At 53.9% G+C, this 21,729-nt stretch overlaps 1 protein-coding gene across 13 annotated transcripts in view; it reads right to left on the reverse strand.

Annotated features, from left to right (window-relative positions):
• RGS3 (regulator of G protein signaling 3) overlaps positions 1-21,729 on the reverse strand; it is a 193,338-nt gene that overhangs the window by 26,418 nt on the left and 145,191 nt on the right. The window contains exon 1 of one of the 13 annotated variants that reach the window (XM_067561520.1): positions 10,669-10,808. The exons of 11 other annotated variants lie outside the window; for them this stretch is intronic. The gene's annotated coding sequence lies outside the window, so the exon portion shown is untranslated. Of the gene's footprint in view, positions 1-6,614; positions 6,668-10,668; positions 10,809-21,729 lie in introns of those variants that run through there. One more of the 13 variants, XM_067561521.1, reaches the window with a different exon arrangement.

Below are 21,729 nucleotides of genomic sequence, written 5' to 3' on the forward strand. Positions count from 1 at the left end.
GCTGAGGGCATGTCTACCCTACAGACTTAAGTCGACCTATGTTAGGCTGACTTACAGCCACTGCAGTAATCACCTTCCTTCCGTCGGTGGTGCACGTCCACACCAGGAGTGTTTCCATTGACTGAAGGGGGGCGGTGTCGGGGGCTGAGAGCCAGGGCTCTCAGCTCCACGCAGCTCCTTGCTGGGAGCCCAGCTGCCCCCCAGGCTCTTGGCTCAGGAGTTGGGGGCAGTCGCCTGGGCTTCTCGCCTCCCTGAGCAGGAAGCTGGACGGCCTCAGCCCAGCTGGGAGCAGGGAGCCAGCCACAAGCTCTGGCTGCCTGCTTCCTTGTCAATTTCACGCCTCCAGCATGGAGTCCTGAAATTGACAAGACAGACAACAGGGGATGTGAGTAGCGCACTGTCTGACACAGACACTGCGTCACCCTAACTACACCCTCACCCTGACTACACCGACATAAGCCCTGCACCTCGTGGAGGTGGAGTTATGGGGCCGGTGGAGTAGGGCGCGTACATCGGCGGGACAAGGCCGTAGTGTGGACACTGACATAATGAGGGCGAGGAAAGCTGTCTTGTGTCGCCCTAACCCCGCAGCGTGTAGCCCAGGCCTGACTTTTCCCCAGCAGGACAGGACAGCTACCTCCACCTTTAATGCCATCTCAAAGCCTGTCAGACGGGGGCTTTCCTGATAAAACCTCTCCGCAGCCAAAGGGGAAGGGAGCGGCAGCAATCCTTCCAACAAAAGCTTTAACTAACAGGACACGTCAAAGGCTTTCACTGATTTTCCTTCTTTTTCTATAGCTTTAAGAAAAGGTTAAAACGTTTCTCTCTGGTGCGTCTTGCCATGGGACTCAGCAGGCCCAGGCCTCGGCACTCCAAAGTCTGACCTGTGTTTGACTGTCCAGGGCGGGGCAGCGACAGGGTCACGGTAACACCTTTGACTCCCTGGCCCATTTATTCCATCAGAATGAATCCACCAGGCGCCTAGATCACAGGAAAAGAAAGTGGCTCCGGAGAGCCGCACGAAACCCGAAAAAGGACTTCTGCAAACCCAGCATCTGCAGCCAGTCCCTGCACTAGCTGCTGGGGCCAGAGAGCTCCTCGGGAGGCAGGCTGAGCTCTGCCACCTGCACCGAGCAATACAGCTGTGCCAGGCGGGAAGCACACTACAGCAGCCATCCCCTCCACAGGGTTTCCCACATCTGTGGTATCAGAACGGATGGTTTCTCCCTTCACCAAAAGAACCACAACCCTCCAGGAACAGTCCTGCCCACCCCTGCACCCCAGCACCACACTGGCACCGATTCACACTGCGTGTGTAGAAGCAGCCCCTGTCCGCTCTCAGCGGGCCCCATGCTGGTCCCGACCCCATGAGGACAGGCAGGTGCTGGGGGGAGGGTCGCTGTTTGCGTGCCCCCATCACGCACACCTGAGTCCTACACCATGTGTTACAATCAAGACAGGACAATACACAGGCGCCTGTCTACACACACACACACGCCTGCTGACACCCAAACATACAGCCGCACAACTACACACACAAACACTCGTCCTTTGGGCTCAGCCTCTGTCCTTTCACAAGGGCTCCAGTGAGCGTGCGTGTGAACGCCCCATCTCCACTTGGCTCCCGGGTTCTCCAGCCCAGGCTGCACTGAAGGGCCCAGCCTAGGCCCAGTGGTGCCCTGCTGCTCTCCCTTTTGCTTCACAGTCAAGAAGAAGGTAGTGCTGAAACAAATGCTGTGCGGGTACTCCCAGCCCTGCGGAAATCATTAGCCTCTCCCCGCGGAGCTCACAAACCGGCCGCAAAGTGCTCCTTTAACCTACAGATCCAGTTTGTATAGATTATCGCTCACCGGCAGATTTCACAGGCAACAATGAAACTGCTGCCTGTACTGGGCAATGCCGCAGGGCCTGGGCACAGCGCCGAACGCAGGCTCTGTTCTAGACCAACCAGGCCTTTTGGGGCCCTCTCCTGCACCCCACGCGCTCTAGACTCAGTGCACCCCGGAGACATCTTGCAGACAAGGGGCCCAGAGCCCCTAGAGATTCCTACACCTGCAGGAAGCTTGGGGAATTCTAGAATGGCTGCCCCCTTAGTGGGAAATCGTGGAGATACAGCAACATACTGGGAAGCAGGGGGAAGCTGAGACAAAGGACAGAGCAGTCCTGCAAAAGACAACTGTTCTTAGAAGCCACCCCTTTCCGGACAGTCATCAGGCCTGATTTCCAGAGGGGTTGAGCACATTCAGCTGCCGCTAACTTGCTGGAAGAGAGCGGTTCAGCACAGCTGGGAAGCAGGCCTGGATTTCCCCCATCCCTCAGCAGCCCTTACTGCTGGAGTAGGGGAGCGGCAGGAATGAGCAGCACAAATGCAGCTTTCGGACCGATCTGTGGCCCTGAGTGTTAGTATTGGGTCTAAGCGCTACAGTGACGGGCGCACTGGAGATGCATGCATGTGCTAGCCAGGGTGCCTGACTTTGCCCCATCCCATTGCTCTATCTAGAAGGAGCTGTGCACCTGTGAAAAGCATTTCTTTCTGGGAAATTACTGAAGTGCCGGGCAGCCTACTCAGCATCACTCCCATCTGCTGCCCCGGTCAGCTGGGTTACTGGGAGGTGAGAAGTCGAAACAGTCTAGTTTTCAGTAGTTTTTGAAAACCCAGCAGAGCCCAAACGTCAGCCAGAGAGGGCTGGGGGAGCAGGGGACACCCCGGGCACCGCATTCCACACAGTCCAGCCTGCGGTGTTGTTTTGCTCCTTCACTGTGCACCACACTCGGGGGAGGTAGCCCTGACACGGGCAGACCAGGTGCCAGCTCACACAAAGGTCCGCGTGTCTCAGCTGAACACGGACAAGCGCCTAGCTGGAACCAATCTGGCTCAGCTGTGTGTTCGGATGGTCAGAACAGGAATTGGGACTAGGAGAGGGCGTTTAGTGGTTAGACTTCACTGAATGCTTGTGAGTGGCTGCATCCCGTAGTGTAAGGTAAGATTTGAGTGGTTGTATTGGGAACCTCTGACTATGTAAATCACCAGCCAGGAGAAAGACATTAACCAGCGTGAAGGGCTGATGTTCAGCAGAAGGTGTTGCAAAAGGTGAAGGTGAAGGTGTTGATGTTCAGCAGAAGGTGTTGCACCCTTCCCAAAAGGAAAGCTCCAGCTATGCAAGATGCGCTATTATGGGACATTGCAACTGGTATTTCCCTACATACCATCAACAAGAGGATTCCCTGTGAAGATGCAAGTGCAAGTGGACTGCCCCCATCAGCTGAGTTTGTAGCTCAGAGCACATGGCAGGAAGGGGATAGAAAGCCCCAAACAAAAGGAACTTGGTATCTCTGTGGCTTGGATTCTGGGAAGCAAAGTGTTACTTGGCATAAGCAAGAGATCCCCAGCTGCTTAGCCTGGGTTAGCCCTAAAGGACACAGACGCTTTTATTACTTTTTGAAATAAGATTGTACCTCATTTGTGTACCTAGGTTTGCCTGCTTTAACCTTGTAAATAACTCTGTTTCCTTTTCCAATTTAAAATGTTTTGGATAGTTTATTAGCGGATTGGCTACTAGCATTGTCTTTGGTGTAGGATCTAAGGTGCAATTGATCTGAGGTAAGTGACTGGCCCTTTGGGACTGTGAGTACCTGATTGTTGTGGTGATTTGTGGTGTAAGGGACTCTCTGCCACAAAGGCAGGCTCACCTGGCTGGCGGGGCAGATCAGAGCACCCAGGGACTGTCTGTGACCCCAGGTTTAGGCTGTCATGGTGCCTGAGGAGTTTACATCGGTTGGTGAAATCTAAGCCCGGATCTCACAGCCCATGTGGGCTTTGTGGCCCAGTTCCTGCCAGTCTGCCTGAAGTTGGTGCCATGCTCTCGAGTCACTGCAGGCAGCGTTACAGTAGCTCCGTTCAATGACTGCCCCATGCAACAAACCAGCCAAAGGCTCTGCTAGTGTGTGCAAGGAAGGGCAGTTAGTTCTAGACTCAGCAGCGCTGGCCTGACAGCTGCGGAGCCTGAAATCCTCCCCCTCCAGAGCAGACACACTGCTAACCTGCCTCTCCCCGGACCCGGGCAGCCTGGTTCTCTGCAAGCAGGGAGCTGAGTGGACAAGCCACCCCTCCTTGGTCTCTCTGCTGCAGCTGGCTAACCCGGGATGTGTCTACACTGCAGCATGTGTAGACAGAGCTAGATGGACGTCGGCTCAAGGAACAATGGCAGTGAAGCAGCAGCAGCATGGACAGCTATAGGGGCTAACCCCACCTGCCCAGGACATGTTTGAGTGGCCACACCTGTGCTGCAGCTGCAGCTCCACAACTATTGTTGCTCACACTAGCTAGATCAGAACCACCTAGGGTCTGTCTACATATGCAGCAGTCACACCTCCAGCTGTAGTGTAGACAGGCCCAGAGAGTCAGCTGTGCTGGTGTTCTCTGTAACTCCACATCCAGGCCCCCAAAAGCTGCCATGACATTCAGCTTTGATTATTGCTGATCTGGAGTTGAATCAGAGACCAGGAGTTAAAATGCTCCACAGTCTCAGTTCCAGGAGCCACTTCACGCCCGCAGGACAATTTCTTATACAAATGCTGTCTGTTTCCAAACTCGCTGTGTGGTGCTGCTCACCTACCTCGTGTGCCCAGCAATCATGCTGACTTGTGCATTATCTGTACCAGATTCACTAATATTATCATTTCATGAAATAATTATGGGAAAACCCACACAGCTGACTTGTCCTAACGCTCCCTGAGGTACAGCAACCCTGGTGAAAGTCTCTGCTCTCGCCTGAAGGCTGCCTATCAGATCATTCCTTCTATTTAATATTGCTGGATGCCCGCCTCAGATAAGGGCTACCAGGAAATGAACAAGCTCCTTTAAGATGAGAAACATTTCTGGATTAAATTAAATCTGTGTGCAAATTCAATCAAAGGATCTGCAGCGTGCAGGATATGAACAGACGACCTCCTTCCAGAGCCACACAGCAGGTTTTCCATCTCACGCTGGAAACATCAGCGAGACCGTTACGTCCCAACTCCAGCCATGGTGTTCCCAGTAGGTCTGGATGTCAGCGCACCAGGAAAGGCCTGCTGGAACGTAACCAGCAGTAACTGTGAGAGCAGCAGCAGGGCAGAGGAATGACAGCAATCGGATGATGCTGGACGGCTCAGAGTTAGCAGCAATATCTGGATGAGGGGCAACCAGGAGCTCCCTTGGCTGGGTGCACACCCAACTGAAAGGAAACATTACTGGCTACAAATGTAATGTCTAGGGGGCATGGCAGCTCAGGACACTCCAGATAATGGCAGGCAGAGCTTCTCTCTTGGTAACTGGGCTCAAATCAACACAGATCAAGAGCAGCTGCAAGTCAGCCCTGTCTGTTTGGTGCCCACGTGAGAGTCATCGATTCCAAGGCCAGAGGGGACGTGGTGATCATCTGCTCTGACTGCCTGTGTAACCTGCCCCACAATAATCCCTAGAGCAGAGCTTTTAGAGAAACTTCCCGGCCTGATTTAAAAATTGTCAGTGATGGAGAATCCACCACGAGCCTTGGTAAGTGGTTCCAATGGTTAATTACTTTGACAGAACAATTTACTCCTTCGGTCCAGTCTGAGTTTGTCTAGCTTCAATATCCAGCCCTTGGATCGTGTTAGACCTTCCTCTGCTAGATTGCAGAGCCCATTATTAGCTAGTTGTTCCCCATGTAGGTACTTACAGACTTGGATCAAGTCACCCCTTAACCCTCTCTTTGCTAAGCTAAATAGATCAAGCTCCTTCAGTCTATTGCTCTAAGTCAGGTTTTCTAACCCTTTCATCACTCTCAAGGTGCTTCTCTCAACTCTCCAATATTTCGACATCCTTCTTGAGTTGTGGACACCAGAACTGGACACAGGATTTCAGCAGCCATCAAAAAAACCTCGCACTCCTACTCAGGATTCCCGTTTATACCTCCCAGGATCGCATCAGCCCTTTGGCCACAGCATCACACTGGGAGCTGATTATTCCCCACAACCTCCATATCTTTTTCAGACTCCCTGCGTCCCAGCATAGAATCCCCTATCCTGTCAGCATGGCCCACGGTCTTTGTTCCTAGATGTACACATTTACATTTAGCCGCAGTAAAACGCATGTTGTTTGCTTGCGCCCGGTTTGCCAAGTGACCCAGATCGCTCTGTATCAGTCACCTGTTCTCTTCATTATTTACCACGCCTCCAATTTTTATGTCATCTGTAGATGATTGCATGTGATAAAAACATTAAATAGCACCAAGTCAGATGCCTTCCAGAACCCTAAATCTATTACATCCACACTATTCCTTTAGCAACATCCAGAAAAGGGGCACAAGTCAGTTTCACAGGATCTATTTTCCATAAACCGTGTTGATTGGCATTCATTATATTACCCTCTGCAAACCAGTGGCTTCCTCTGAGGTGCTCCCTTGTGGCAGCCTTGCAAGTGGCCCCTTGCCTTAGGTTCCCTCCTGGGTTCCCACCATACAAACTTATTCTCTAGTCCCACAATAGCTTAACCAATAGCTGCCAACTCCACCCCCAGAGCACCCATGGGAAAAAATAGGGGGTGCTCAGCAGCCAGGGAGCCACAGCTGTTGGCGCAGGACCCCGCCTCTCACCTGTTGGAGCAGGGCAGTCCCTGCTCAGCTGTTTGCCGAGAACCTGTCTGTGTCTCCAGACCTCAATAGGTGTTCACTGCCTGCTCCTCCCCACTGCCACTCAGCCACATGCTGCAACTCTCCCTGCCCCTGCTCCGCCTCTTCCCCCAAGGCCACGCCCTCGCTCCGCCTCTTCCTGCCCCTGCTCTGTTGCTTCCCCCCAACCTCTCCCCCCGCCCGCTGTCACCCACCAGCAAAACCAAAAGTCAGCGCAACACAATACAAAAGTCCCAAACCAAATGTCCAACAACACAGTCCATATCAGCCCTGTGCAAGTCATCTTTAAAACCCTGGCTTCGTTCTCACCATGCTGGGGTCATCTGCCAGACCTGGATTCTTTAACAGTCCTCCTCTAACCCCTGCCAGGACAGTCACCCCGGCCCTTCCTTCTGGGGCACCAGCCTGCTCTTCCCACAGCCTCTGCAGGGAGCCTCTCATGGTTCCTCTAGGACCCAGCTCCCTGGCAAGGACATGCCAGCAGGTCAGCCTTCTTGGCTTCTAGCCCTGGCACTCTGGTTTGGGGATTCCAGCCAGCAATCCCTTTGCTGCTCTCCTGCCTTCAGCCCTCTCCCAGGAAGCAGCTTCTCTCTGGGCAGCTCTCATCCGCTGCTCTTCCCAACTGAACCACTGCATCTCAACCCCCCTCCTCTAGTCCCCCAGGTGCTGCCCCACCCTCTTCACTGACCCATCTGGCAGCGCCTGGACTGGAACAGGGCAGCTGAGCCCAGTTTCCTTTCATGGGCCAGCTCCTCTCCTACCCTCCTTTAATTCTTTATTCATCAACTCCTGTATCAGCCAATCCATGATCTTGCCCGGGATCGATGTCAGTCTGACAGGGTCGCCCCGTTTACCCTTTCTCACCATTGGCACAACATTCGCTTTCTTCCCGTCTTCTGGCACTTCCCCAGTGCGCCAAGGCTTAGTGAAAACCCACAGTAACACAGCTCCCGGATGCAAGTTAGCCAGGCCTGTGATTTAAAGGGGAGGCCTTGCCATCCGGACTGGCATCTCATCTATGGGCAGGGAAGGGCCCCTGCCAGGCCCAGTGCCGCAACAGCAGGGGGAGGGGGAAAGGGAAACAGCAAAGGGAACATGACAGGGACATCTACTGCAGACACATGCGTGGCGTGTCAGAGCTAACCAGGCAATGGCAGCCCCGGCACCCCTCTTCCCAGGCAAATGGGGACACTCAGCCCCCACCTGGCACCTCCATGCTGATTAGGCCACCCCACTAACCAGGCCAACAGCGGCACCTGGCCCTCACCCAGGTCTGCTCTCGCCCCTCCTCCTCTGCTCGTTCTGTGCACCGAGCATTGCCCTGGGCCATCACGGCACAGAACATGGAGGGCCGGCATCGCGGTGATGGGCCTGCATGGGCTTCTTCGTGTGCTGTCTCCTTAGCCTGGCTAGTGGGGCAGCCAGGACATGATGCTGGCATCTCAGCTCCTCGCTTCTGCTCACTGGGCATGGGTTACCATCAACACCACAGTCAGCACTGGATGCCACTGGGAGAGTAAACGGGCCGTCCCTGTGCAGGGTCAGTGTGGGAGATTCACCTGTGCAGAGTCCAGCACGAGGCCTTGGCCCCTTTCATGGGGGATTTCACAGCAACTCTGTCCACTACCGAATCTATGACACCCTGAATCTACCGAACTGATGAAGAACCATCAATGTAACAGCAACCCCAGCCTCTGCTGGATAATGGGAGCCAGCAGGATCGTCCCGTCGGTTAGAGGGGCTTTCCTGGTTCCTGTATAAATCAGGACGATAGGGGCCATTGTTTTTAGATGGTTACAAACAAAAGCAAAAGCCAGCCCTGCTTGAAATGTCTCAGAGCCCTGGAAGGAGACACAGTCCTTGGCAGAAGGAAATGATCCTATATCAGCGGCCTGAAATAATCCCATTACCCCATTACTGTCAGCCCCAATTGATAGCTCTGGAGAAACTAAGTCTTAATAGGGCATCACACAGCCCTCGCTGCTGCAGTGACCACAATCCATGTCCTTACAAGGACCCGGCTCCGCACGCTCTAGAAATGAACCGTAAACAAGCTTGTTTGTTCAACTCAGGGCTCCGACGTTTCCCATCGTGATGGCATCTTGGAAACGGCAGCAGCCAAGCAGCAATAACAGCCCCTCCCAAAGCAGCCAGCGTGGCTGCCTGTTTGTGTCAGGGAGAGGGACTGAGTGTGTGAGAGCCGCAATGGGGTTTGACACAAGTCCTTGTTGCCTACACCCCACTCTTCCCCTGCTGGAAAGAGGGGCTGGCCCTGGTGGTCTCTGTGCGGATGGAGGGGAGGACACGCTGCTCAGCCTGAGACAGACCATGTCAGTTGGAGCCTAGTTTGGTCCCCTGCTGCCGCACCTCTCCTGCCGCTCCGGGGGTGCCGCGCAGACGCTGTCCCGCGAGGCGGAGTGCTGCCGGAATGAAATCATATGACCCAGGAGAGTAAAACCAGCGAGCTCAGGGCACTGGCGAGCTCAGCTGCCTTGGAACGCGCTCCCTGCCAGGTCGGCGCACTGACTCAGCAACGCAGCCCTTCGCTGCTCACCGGGCAGGCGTGGCACTGCTCATCTCACACACACCCCCCCCCCCCCCCCGCCACGCCTGGCCTCAGAGGGACCCATTTCCTTTCCGTACCCTTTGGTAGCCATGGCAACTGGTTTTCATCGGTGAACTCTCTCTGCTCTCACCTGGCACACGGGCCCGGGGAGGAGCCAGGCTCCAAGACCTGTGGCCTGGGTGCCCGTCACCTGGCGCTCGCACAGCACTGATCTGCCATCCCAGGGGCAGCGTATTCCAGGCTCGACGGGATCTCAGTCAGCGCCTATTATTCACCCCCACGGGAGCTGACTCATCTCCCAGAACTGCCGACACCTCTGCTGCCCCGGAGGTGGCGCTTCCCAGACACACCCTTGAAAATAAGCAGCCGGGGAGGGGGCAGGATAGCCTCCCTGAACCGTGTAGCCTTCTCCATGAACCCCAGCGTGTCTCCTGAGGCACATGCCCACATGGCATGTCGCTGGAGTTCACAGGGCATGCAGGGCTGGCAGGTGGTGGAAACCCCAACACAAAACTTGTGTACATCAGAGGAATTCACCCAAGTAGGCAAGACTGTGTCAACCTTCTGAACGCGTCAGTTCACATCAGAGCAGGGTACAAACGCCTTCCCAGAACCAAACCGAGACAAGCACAGACGGGGAACGGATTCTAACCTCATGCAGCGCATTCCTAGCAATCAGAGAAACCGACACGGAGCGAAGAGAAAGAAATCTCCCCAGGTGCCTTCCCTGCAGTCACAGCACGGAGTCTGCCCTCCCCAAACGCTGGCTTCAGACACACCGCCCAGGAAATGGAACATGGGTGCCAGCTACACCTTTCCTGGGTCCAACCCCTCTCCCCTGCCCTTCGCTCCCACCCGAGATTAGTAAAGCACACACACAACTCGGCTTTCAATGGGAGTTTGTTGAATTAGCCAGTTTAAAGAGGGCTGCCAGATCACATACATTTGATAAATGGCTGCAAAACCAGAAAGCCGGTCAGGCAGTGTTCCAGCAGCACTCCTTCCTCAGCAGCTTCACACGCCAGCAGCAGAAAGCCCCTTGGCGGCAGCTTACATTGTAAATGTTGCTTTTGCCACAGGACAGTATCCAATCGGCAGGGCTGGAACAGCCCAGCACTTGAGGGGAAACTGCAAACAGCTGCACTGGCTCATTTCTCCCTCTAATGCTGTCGCTTTTCTCTTTCTAAATCCTGTGAAAGAAGATACTTTGCAAAGTGATGCTGAACGGTAACGAAGCAACAGTGAACCAGAGCAGATTCCCCCATCAGAGATCAAAACCAGACCTAGCGCAGGGCCAGGGGAACAGTCCTGAAACCTGTAGGGACACCTTTGAGTTAAAATGACATCATTGCTCCAAACTCCGGGTACTCTTCAGACACTTCAAGTCACAGCCGGTTCACAACAGATCACAGGCACCCACCACATGCGACAAACTTCCAGTGAGATACGTACCAAACCTGCGCTTCCACTGACGACCTGGATCCCAGCTGCACGAGGCAGTTAGCAGCATCCACTCCTACCTGCAACAACACTCAGCCTGCCGCTCCGCCAGCCGCACGAGACTAGCAGCGCCTGTGCCCTCTGTATGTCCACAGCAGAGCTTCAGTGGGATGCTAGCGCAGCAGTCAGCCTCTGCTTCTGCAGTTATTAATGGCCATGTCAAACGCTAACTGAAGACGCACCAGCGTCTCCCCAGCCAGCGCGCTCCTTTGTGCCCATTGTTCTATTGCTGGCTCCGCTGGAGTTCCCCAGGGGCACCATTACCTGCTGAGAAAAAGAAGGTGGATGACCACTATGCCACTAGGCAAATCTATAGATCACACTGAAACCCCTTGCATCAGCTTCTCCACCTTTCCCTCTTCCAGCTTGTCTTGCCCTCAGGCAACCCCAAGCAAGAGACCAGTTTGAATGCTTCCTGCAAAGAGAAAGAAATGCGCCGCCGCTATGTTTCCAAACTACTGGCTACTGGAAAATGCGTGATGTCTCTCAGAGACGGACGGTCCTTAACCCCGGCAATCCCTGCACTTTGCCACGGCCGCCCCGCTCACAATTCTTCCCTCTCATCCCCCTCGAGCCAGCACCATCCAAAGGGAATCAACAAGATGCAAAGGAAGAAAAGAGCCGCAGTGCCAAGTGCATGCGTGGTTTTTGTGGTTATTAATGTGCCCCAGAGCCAAACTGCCAGCCATGCACCCTGGAGAAGCACACACAAACTCCAGGCTGCCTGTCTCCCTTCTGCTGACAGGGCCAGGTCCCCTTCTACTCAACACACTGTAGACATGCCCAGGTATACACACACGCGCACGCACCAAATGCTGTTAGAACAGCTACTCAGAATATGCCCTGTCCCGGGCGCACACACGGTGTGTGGCACTGCTGCTCTTGGCCCCTCACCAACTCCTCCATCTCTTTCTGCAGCGTAGTTCTTCCTGGCTGGCTTTGCTCTGCCTCTGGCTGGCTGAGCCAGGAAAGACAGATCAAAAGCACAGCTCGTTTCCAACCAGAAGGAGGCAGTGGCAGGTCGATCCCGGAGCAGAGCTCTCATGCTGAGGACCTGCCCCCCACCTACTCTGCTAGGCCCTGCTGACAAGTGGCATTCGGGTTAGGTTAGCAGTAAAGCTCTGTTAAATCTGCCTCCCCCGCACTAGGCGTTATTGACGGAGGTAGGCACATTGCCCTGCAGGATGTGGACTGACAGCGCAACTATCAACAGGCCACTCCACGTCAGCTGCCCACCCAGCACCCTGCGCAACCGCCCCCACCATTAGCGCCTCGCTGGCTGAGTGCTGGTCACACAATGTGCCCAGCTATCACTGCCAGCACACAGACATCAGCTTGTACTTATAACACCCCCCTCCCCCCCCACCAAAGAGAGACTCGGGGATGGTCCAAGGGCAGAGCAGGGCCCGCAATGCCTTGCTGCTGAGCCTGCGGCAGCATCTCACATGCAGCTCTGGCTAACTCGTTACCAACAGGAAATCTCATCAGCTCAGCAAGCTGGTCTCTGCCAGCCAGTGCAAAGCGCCCCTTACGCACATTCACACACGCCCGGACATTGGACAGGCATGGGCCGAGGGCAGAAACTAGCCCCAGGGCAGGCACACGCTGGCCTGCTCCCATTCACACTGGAGAGCTGGCCAGGACGAGTGCCCCAAGTTCCCTGTGATCCGGTCTGGGTCACACCCGCTCATTTCAGGAGCGTTCCTACTGGCAGGGACCGGCTCCCTCAGCCCTTGTGCTCCTTTCCTGCAACCTGGGCTGGCCGGCACCAGGAGCGGCCACGCCCTGTAGAATGCCAGGACCCTCTGTGACGCTGGCCGACCAGGTGCCAGCTTATGCCAAGGTGCCCGTCTCTGTGTGTTAGCGTTGTTACAACAGGTGTGAGAACTAGAAGAGTGTGTTTAGTGGTTAGACTTTACCGAATGCTTGTGAGTTGCTGCTAGCATCAATCTCACTTCTACCGTCTGCAACCCACATGGGAAGGGAAGATTGGAGCGTTTGCACGGTAAGCCTCTGTGACCGAGGCCTGGTCTACACTACTGAGGTAGGTCGGTGCAAGGCAGCTTACGTCGACCTACCTCTGTAAGCGTCTGTGACCGGGTGCCTGGGATGGACCACACTGAGAGCGCCACACTCAGGGCAGACGGCAAGAAACAGGGCAGACAAACCACAAAAGTGGTGGTTTGTTCTCTACTTAGATTCACCAGACCAGTAACAAAGAACATCTGTGGCACTGCACTGATTAACCAGAAGCCAAACACTGTCCCCTCAGGCATCCAGCACCTGGTTCCCATCCAGACAAACTGGTCTAATATAGTGAGTGGTGACCAAAAACCCATTTCACCATTTGCGAGACTCTTTCAATCCCAAGGGATCAGACACTAATCCACAGGTCAGTATGTATCTCAGATCTTACCCAAATATCATGCTCTCGGCCAATCCTGGGTAAATGAACTGAAGATTTATGAGTAAAAGAAGAGCTGTGTTGACTGGTTAAAGAATCAGATACAGATGAGTGATTTTCAGTGCTCATACAGCAGGATCACGGCAGCGATGGAATAGACTGCTGGCATGTAAAAAACTCTCTGGAATCACCCAAACAGATGGGGTGATTTGGTCCTTGTCCAGAGCATCCTTGTTAGAAATCCAGTCCAGAGAAATGAAAGAGAAAATGAAGACAAAGCAGTGAGATTGCAGTTTCCACTTGTAGACCTTCAGCCCAGGTGTATGGAAATTCACTGGCCCAAGATGGAGTTTTATGTCACATGTCCTCGTCACTTGTCCTTGCTTGGTTTGCTGAACCATAGGAGCAGCCATTGGCCCGTCACTGTCTGAGGCATCCACAGAAAGGCTTACTGGGTGGGGTGAGTTTCTTCAGTTCTCCACTGTGAGCTGAGTGCTCTTAATGGGCCATCAATACATTGCTGCCTAGCCCTGCTGTAAATCTATCTGGGGGTGTAACCCAGGAACAATGCATATCTGAACTACCGATAGATGGCCAATATTCATCACTTCAGATACAAAGACAACACATGCATGTAAACCAGATTGTCATATTTAGCAAATTCTCACTTTTCTCTTGATACCTGACATGCCATGTTTTGTATTAGACTCCGTGCACCTGTGTAACTGTGGTGAGATATTAGAGCCTATACATTAGTGTGCACCTGGTTATCATTATTATTCAGCAACACAGCGTCCATCTACACTAAAATGTCACTCCTGCCAATGTAACTGACCTGCTACGTCGACTTAATAACGTCACCTCTGCAAAGGAGTGCGCTGCGGTCGATGTAATTAGGTCAGTGCAGTGTCAGTGCAGACACTGCGTTACTTATGCTGACTTTAGTGGCCTCAGGAGGTGTCCCACAATGCCCCACCGTGACTGCTCTGGTCACTGTATTGAACTCTGCTGGCTGGGGCCAGGTGCACAGGTACACGCCCTTCCGCTCTAAAGCCCCATGAATTTTGGAAATTCCATTTCCTGTTTGCCCGGCATGGAGAGCTCACCTAGCGACTGCCCAGCTCACCAGGCCGGCTCCATGCTGCAGACACACTCCTGCCTGGAGTGGACAGGAGATATTGGATCTCTTGGGTCTGTGGGGAGAAGAGGCTGTGCAGGCTCAGCTCCGATCCAGTCATGGAAATGTCGAAATCTACAAGTAGATCACTCCGGGCATGGGGGAGAAGGGCTACAAGAGGGACCTACAGCAGTGCCACATGAAAGCCAAGAAGCTGCAGCAGGCGTACCAGAGGCTAACAGTCACTCTGGTGCAGAGCCGTAGACATGCAGTTTTTACAAAGAGCTGCATGCCATCCTCGGCAGAGACCTCCTCACCACCGATGAATCCTCCACGTACATCTTAAGGACACGCCCCCGGAGGTAGTGTGCAATCCTCTGCCAAAGGTTTCTGGGGATGGATGCCTTATTTTCTTCTGCCGCGGTAGGACACTTTCCCTTACCACTCAGCAATTAATTCAGCAGGCACATTGCAGCACACAGACTAGCAGCACATGGCCCCGTCTGCAGTTGGACGCATGCAAGAGCTGTTCCCTTTCGGCCTCTCTTACCCTCAGCAGTGAGATAGCTAAAATCAGAAAGTGGTGCCAGTATTCAGTTCAATTGCCCTACCCACATATACTAATGTCCATGAGCTTCCCCGTCCCCCCCTTGTTCCTACTCGCTCCATCATTCCTTGGCCGTACTCACCACAGCTGGGACTGCCACTGTGCTCTACAAATCCCAAGGAGAAGTGAGAATGTAGTGCTTGCCACTCGTGTGGATTAAAGGGAGTGAGTTCAATCTACCAAGTTTCAAATTATCTTGTGCATACACTGACAAAAGTACCTCTGTGCACTGTGCTTTTGGAGCTGGAAATGTGGCCTTGAGAGTATCACCATCCACACCGGCGGAGCAGTTCAGCCAGATAAGGAGAAAGAAGAGGACGCAGGATGACATCTTCCGAGAGATCCTGCAAGTCTCTGGTGCTTCAGACACCAAGAACAGAGTATGGAAGATCACCCTCGAGGATAGAATGGACAAGGATAGAGGAGAGAGGAGAAAAGCCCAGGAAAAGGAGAGAGATGTGCAGCAGGAGATGCTAGCACTTCTCAAGCAGCAAACAGACATGCTGGGGTCTCTTGCTGACGTTCACATTCAACAGACCCGTGCTCACCTCCTTCTACAGCCCATAGAGACCTGCATTCCGGCACCCCCCCCCCCCCCCCCCCCTCCCACACACACACACATTCCAAGTGGCATCTGGGACTGCTGCACTACCGCTACCAAACCACCCCAGGGGAGAGTACAGGCAATCCCAGCCACACATGTGAGAGACACAGTTGGTGTATGTGTTTGTGAAATAGAAATGATTGTTCTTTCCCCTTCCAAGATTCTTTTCCCTGTATTTATAAACTTTCATTCAGTGATAAATATGTCTGTTAGCATGGATTTGGAATAAAAGTCTATTTATGGAAACAATTAATCTTTATTAGTTCATAGCATATGGTGTCTTGGGCTGACGTCATTCACAGATAATGGCAAGAGGTACATTTGCAATGTTATATTACTACACACACAGCACTCATTACAAGGTTCATACCGGGATGCAAAAACACAAAGCCAGGCAGAGCACACCACTGTAACACATATTACTGTGGCTCACTATTAAAATGGTCTTTCACAGCCCTGAGCTGTATAGCTCCCCCGAGCTCTTCTTATAGCCTGGGTATCCGGCTTCTCAAAATCAGCAGACAGCCATTCCACCTCCAATCCGGTGGAAACTTCCCCCCTTTGCTCTACAGATATTGAGAAGCACATAGCAGGTAGCTATAACCATTGGGATATTTTTTTCCACTGAAGTCTAATCTTGTGAATAGACAGCGCCAGCGGCCTTTCTAATGGCCACAGGCACATTCAGCTGTCATTCTGCACCTGCTGCACCGGTAGTTGAGCTCTTTTCTGCTGTCAAGGTGGCGGTGTAGGGCATCATCAGCCACGGAGGTAAGAGGCAGGCTGTGTCTCCCAGGATCACTATTGGCATTTCAACATCCCCAATGGTAATTGTCTGGTCTGGAAAGAAAGTCCCTGCTTGCAGCTTTCTGAACAGGCCTGTGTTCTTAAAGATGCAAGCGTTATGCACCAGCCTGCGTTGATATCAGTAAAATGTCCCCGGTGATCCACCAGCGCTTGCAATACCACAGGAAAGTAGCCCTTCTGTTGATGTATTCTGTGGCAAGGTAGAATGGTGCCAAAATAAGGATGACTGCACCGTCTATCACTCCATCGCAGTTCAGGAACCCTTTTGCTGCAAAACCATCCAGTATGTCCTGCATATTGCCCAGAGTCACAGTCCTTCGTAGCAGAAGGCGATTAATGGCCCTGCACACTTGCATCACAGCCATCCCTACAGTGGATCCCAACTCCAAATTGATTCCCAACAGATCAGTAGTAATCTGGCATTGCAAGCTTGCACACAGCAATCGCCACTCACTTTTCCACTGTCCCTGCATCTCTTGTTTTGGTGTCGCTGCCCCCAAGGGCTGGGACAAGCTCCACACACACATCCAGAAATCTGGGCTTTCTGCAGCCACTGCTCGTCATCCCATACCTGGGTAATAGTGCGATCCCGCCAGCCAGTGCTTGTTTCTCGGGCCCAGAACTGGCGCTCCACCATCTGCAGCTGCTCCACGAATGCCAGCAACCACCCTGAATTGTTTCTGTCTATGTCTCACAGCAAGCTAGCCTCCAAGGAATCGTCATGTTCCTCGCAGCTCCTCTGGCAGCTGTGCAAACACTGCAGGATCAGCCACGCTGTGCTTGCAACGCCCATCACAATAGTGCAGCGCTGTGCAGGATTCAGGCCTCTCACTCAGATGGCGGACGCACAGACATGCAGGGCTTTTGAAAAGAGGCGTGAAACATTATAGGATGCAGATAAAATGATGGGATGGAGAAAACTGCATCATGGGATGCTGAAACCATGTTCCCAGGCACTCCTGCATGGTTCATTTGCCCCCATGAGGCATTGCAGACCCTTCCCAAAACACCCTGTGCTGGATGGTGGCAAGTTGCACAGTGGGATAGCTACCCCCGGTGCACTGCTCTCCGCATTGATGCGAGCGCTGGTAGTGAAGACGCACACTGCCGACACAAGGAGCATAGTGTGGACATGCGGTGGCTGTACATCGACGTAACTTAGGTCAACTTAATTTTGTAGTGTAGAGCAGCAGACAGGAGAGGGACATTAACTAGTGTGAAGTGAAGGGGTTACTTCCTGCCCAGCGGGGAAGGTCCATGAACGCCAGGCGGACTAGAGTGAAACATTAAGGAGGACAAAAGACTTAGTCGTTTACTTCCACCCCCACAAAAAGATGAATCTTGCACGTGGATTCCTCCCATCAGCTGAGTTTGCCACTCAAAGCACAAGGGGCAAAAGGAATAAAAACCCCTAATGAGAGGGAACTGGATCTCATTGCTGCTTGGACTTTGGGGGACGAGGTTTCTAGGCATAAGCAAGAGATTCCAAGTGCTTAGCCTGGGTTAGCCCTAAAGGACACACAGATCTTGCTTATTACAGAAGCTTCTATTACTTTCTGAAACTTAAGATTCTGACTGATTGGAGTGTCTGTTTAACCTGCTTTAACCTTGTAAATAACGCGTTCCTTTCCTTTTCCTACTCATAAATCTGTGTATAGTTTATTATAGGATCGGCTACAAGTGCCGTTGGTGTAGGATCTAAGGAGTAAATTGAGCTGGCGTAAGTGACTGGTCCTTTGGAACGGGGAGTAACCTGAATATTGCTGTGATACTTGGTGTAAGGACCACCTGTTACAAAGGCAGGCTCACCTGGGGGGGGCGACAGATCAGAGCACCCAGGGGACTGTCTGTGACCCCAGATTTAGGCTGTTAAGGTGCCTGAGGAGTTCAGACTGGATCACTGGTTGGTGAAAGCTAAGTACCGAACCCAGTCAATTTGGGGATTGTGCCCTGGTTGTTCACAGTCTGCCCTGGGGTTAGTGCTCATGCCCCTGGGCCCCTGCAGGCAGGACAGCTTGACACGCTCCCTGCACAGGAGCAGCCCGGAGGCCTGACTCCTGGTCTGGGTCACCTGGCCCTCCTGTGTCGACTGCGTTGGGTCTAAAAGCTGGTGCTAAAGAACACAACAGCTGGGTCATAAATATCCCCAGCCACTCCAGGCAGGTGGAAAGGACAGGGATGGAAAAGGGGAACTGGAGAGTGTGTGACCCGATCTTCAGTAATCACTCAGCTCGCTCATTGCGAGCTGGGGGAGCGTGGACGTCTCCATGGGAGGAACAACTGGAGCCTACAGGGGTTGCTGGCTTTGCTCTTAGGGCATTCGGGGCATGAACTGGAGCAATTACTAGGACTCTGAATGTTCCACCCCGATCCCAAAGCAAACCCCAGCCCCTCCCATTCTGTAAGTGCCAGAAGTGACACTGCATGAGCAGGGATGGGCCAGCTCTCCAGCTGAGTAACAAGTACATGTTTACAACAATCATGCCACACCCAAAACTTTATATACACTATATAATAGCGTGTGTGTGTGTGTGTATATACACACATGCACATGTGGAAATGCTCACACGTGCACACAGGAAAATGCACGCGCACACACACACACACACACACACACAGAAATGTGCATGTATACACACAGGGAAATGCACACATTCCACACAGGGAAACATGCACACACATGGACAGAGACATGCACACACATGCACACTGGAAAATGCACATACAAAGAGAAACACACACAGAAATTCACACATACACACACAGAAATGTGCGTGTATACACACAGGGAAATACACACACAAATAAAGAAATGCATACACTGAGAAGAGCACAAATGGAAATGGGCACACATAGAAATGCATGTGCACACCCAGAGACTTGTGCGAACACACACACACACACGCATGCACACCAAGATTTACACACATACAGGGAAATACATGTATGCACACGCACTGGGACGTGCGCACACTCATACATGCATGCACACAGAGAAATGCAGACACGTGAAATGTATGTGCTCACAGGGAAATGCACACACTCACATACACCCACACACCCCCCCAGGGAAAAGCACACGTGTACACATGCACACACTTAGGCCGAGACACAGGAGAGTCTGTCCCTCTCAGGCTGACTACACTAGTCTGTCCATCCAGGTGCCATGTCTGCCCACAGGCTTCTACCCTCAGCACCCGAGAGCACACAGAGACAGCCTAGCACAACTCCCTCAAATACCCTCAGCCTGGTCCTTGACCCCCAGCACCCTGCTCCGTCAGGCTGTAGGCAAAGGCAGCGGAGCGCTTCCCCCATGCTGCACGACGTAGGGTGGGAAAGGTGCAGAGGGCAGCAGTGCTTCATTTCTAATGAAAGAGGGGCTGGGGCTCAGCCCTGGCACAAATGAAGCCCTGGAGGTCGGAGAGAGCCAGTCACCGTCGTTAGCAGTGCAGCTCCCAGCCGCGGGGCAGCAAAGGTCCCATCAGGAGGCTGGGTCAATGAGGTACAAGACAGTGCCATCGTGCAGCGTCACGCCCCGAGTGCCGGCAGTGCGCTGTGACCGTGAGCCCGGTGCTGCCGGGCACCCCCACAGCCAGTGCAAAGCGCAGCAAGGAAGAACAAGGCCACGACCACCCGGTGCACGGGCTGAGCCCCGAGCTCTCAGTCCAGGATCTCACCAGGCAGCTGTCCACGGGACCCCGCCCCAACGCACAGAATGAGGGGAGCCAAGGCCATGGAGACGGAACAAGAGCTGGGCCCAAACCTGGCTAGGGACAAAGCTACTGAAAGAATGGCTCGTGGACTGTGCCCGAAAGCCCACCCCAGAGCACATCGCCACGGTGCCTGCTGTGACCGAGCTGAAAACGGAGGCGCGTGGAAGTGAAGTGTCCTGCCCTGGGGCACGCAGGAAATCCGTGAGAGTCAGGAGTAGCCGCCAGGTCCCCGGCTCCTGTCACGCTACCTGTAAACCCACGGCCTTCTGCGGCCCTCCTGCTCTCGGAAGTCAAGCCCCACCACTGCACAGGGATCCCGGGGTCCCGGTTAGTCTCGCAGAGGAGAGCAGGGGGTGCTGAGAGGCCCCCGAGGTTTGCACGTTCCCGTATCACCTCGTTTCCTTATCACCCGTTGGCGCGCTGGGTGCCGCTGCTGTGCTGCTCCCGAGGACGCAGAGCAAACCCAGCCCGTCCCTGGCACACTCCGACAGCCCCGTTGGTGGGAAGGGTGCACCGCAGGGACACGCCCCGGCAAGGAACCGAGGGGCACGCAATTTGAGCAAGGGTTCATGCTGAAGTGCTAGATGGCCCTGGCAAGCACTGGTGCTAGGAAACCCCCCGGCCCAGCTGCTACCAGCCCTACCCTGGCCCAGCCCCGTTCTGACCATTTGAATATGCTACAAGGTAGATAGAGATAGCGTCCCATCCTTCAGGCAACTGAGGGGAGAACACCCCCCCTCCCCCGGCTCCTGGGACTAATAGTCCAGCAAAATCCCTGGTGCTGGGACACACACCAGCATCCGCCGCCGCCTTCCCAGAGTACTGGAGACCGGGGCCAGGACACAGCTGAGGGCGCCTGCAGGGCTCGGCTCAGGGACCCCCGTCCCGCTGTCCGCAGCCACCTGCTGTCTCTGGCGCCCAATGGCTACCTGCACTGCATGGCATTGCGTGGCTAAGAGAGTGACTGCAGCAGGAAGCATGAGAGAGCCCAGCCTCACGCCGCTGCCCCCCAGCATGCTAGAGAGAAAGAAGCTGTGGCAAATACCTCAGAAAGGACGCGGAGGGCAGCAACAGGCGAGAGCTACAATGACCGAGCTGCCGGGCCCAGCCCTCCTTTGTGTGGTGAGCATCTCCCCTTCGCTGCACTTACAGGATTTTATTGTCCTCATTAAATCACATCATTGGATTAAACCAGTTCAGCCTGTGCCAGGAACCAGCCAATTCAAATGATCCTCATAACTCGAGAGCTGCTGTGTGCCCCTGTGCAGCCGAGGCTGCTTTCTCTGGCTTGCTCGCTCTCACCAGCCCTTCCCGGGGCTCACCGGAGCAAACCTGAGGTTTTAAAAATGCCTCCTTCAGGGATGGAACGGAAAGTGCCGGAGGCTGCTCCAGTCTCCGCTAGGCTTCGATTTCTTCCTGCTTAGAGAACAAGCCCGTGCAGGGAGCGTGTGTGTGAGGGACCAGCGCTGCTGCCGGACTTGGACAGCAGCACCCCAGACAGTGCCAAAGAAACGGAGCCGGAGGGGAAAGAACCAGCCTAAGAAAAGAGACAAGTAAAACTGGAGACAGACTTCTCCATCCCTGGCTGTTCCAGGGTCTGCATCGCTACCTCCCCTAACGTACACCGCACGCCTACCTTGGGATTCAGAGCCAGCTGCTCCAGAGTCACAGCCCTGCCAGGCCAGGGCTCTGCTATTTACACACCGAAGCTCAGTGCCGCTTGCAGAACTTTGAGCTTTGCCCTCCGAGGCTGGGAAAGCG

The sequence above is a fragment of the Emydura macquarii genome, unplaced genomic scaffold (genome assembly GCF_026122565.2).
Source record: "Emydura macquarii macquarii isolate MOO-44397 ecotype Brisbane River unplaced genomic scaffold, CSIRO-AGI_Emac_v2 contig_2417, whole genome shotgun sequence".
NCBI classification, from domain to species: domain Eukaryota; kingdom Metazoa; phylum Chordata; order Testudines; family Chelidae; genus Emydura; species Emydura macquarii.